The sequence below is a fragment of the Coenobita brevimanus genome, chromosome 40, assembly GCF_032717465.1.
Source record: "Coenobita brevimanus isolate Jiangsu-jjx chromosome 40, ASM3271746v2, whole genome shotgun sequence".
Lineage (NCBI taxonomy): Eukaryota > Metazoa > Arthropoda > Malacostraca > Decapoda > Coenobitidae > Coenobita > Coenobita brevimanus.
In genome coordinates, this window is record NC_136993.1 from 42420925 (window position 1) to 42422362 (window position 1438).

The following is a 1438-nucleotide window of genomic DNA, read 5'->3' on the forward strand; positions in this document are numbered from 1 at the left end:
TGAATTAGGGTTGAACGTGAAAAACTTCTGAAATAGTGTTTAACAGTTCCGAACCAGATTGGGCCTTCTATCTGATGAGGGATAAAATCAGGCAGAAACTTTTGTAGCTTCATCATATGACAATATAAATATGTGGGTAACTTTTTTCAGATAAAGTATTCATGGCACTTTCAAAACACGCCCTTCATGCAACACTGTCACGCAGTATTCAGTGCTGTGCCTGGAAATGTAGTCGAAAATGAAATACAGTAGTTTTTTATTGTCATGTTATATGCATTACCATGCATGACAATTTAGCCGCAAGTGAAGTACATTTTTACAAGTTTAGTGATACTGAAATGAATTAGGAAGAAAATTCCTCTCATGTACTGGAATGTGTACTTATGCTAACCTGATTCAGCTGAGCACGATTCACAGTCTTTAACGCCGCCGTAACAAAAAAAACAAACAAAGAGCAACTGCTGCTGCCACGTTCCTCTGCATTTGCATACTAGTTTCTAGGAAAAAAAAAAATAAACAGACACTAGAAGGGTTAATGCTTTCACTACGAGGATTTCTTTTGTTATTATTATTATTATTATTGTTAGGTGCCCCCAGCTATCTCTGTATAGCTCTGTGGAAACCCTTCAGAATGATATGGATTAGACTCTTCCTCCATTAACTTTTTTAAGCGTTAGTATCAGACATTAACTTGAGCAAACTTCAAAGATGACCTATGCCTAAATGAATTGCTGGAGATAATTATGAAAGGAAATGTTCTCTTAATTAACCATCCATTTACACAGCTTATATATGTTGAAAAATTATGAATATCTGCTTTGCACTTCATATATGTATTCCCTATTTAACTAGGAAGAAATAAAAAACTCAAAACCTGCAAAACGTTTTCATTCATCGAAAATATAGCAAAAGAAAGCTAGAGTCAATATCCGTTCAGATCCAGAGTCCTGGAAATACTAAGCTGAAAAGTCGCGACTTCATAGGAAGTGGGAACAGGAGAATGAAGACATCTGCAGATGTGACTAATTTTTTATGAGACAGTCAGACTCAACATTATTTGCCAGGTCATTGTATGTGTACCTTTCCCAGATCCAATACAAATACACACACACACACACACGCACACACACACACACACACACACACACACACACAAACGCACACGCACACATACGCACGCACGCGCGCACACACACACACACACACACACACACACACACACACACACACACACACACACACACACACACACACACACACAATTTTCTCTCTACATCCTGTCTCAAACATCCACATATTACATGCTTTCAATAACCCTCAGCAGAAGGATTTTTTTTTTTTTTTTTTCAAACTTCTCTCAGGCTAAAAACACACGAATTTTTAATCACACTTTCATTGGCCCAATGTTTATTTACATTTGCACAGACCTACTGAAGTG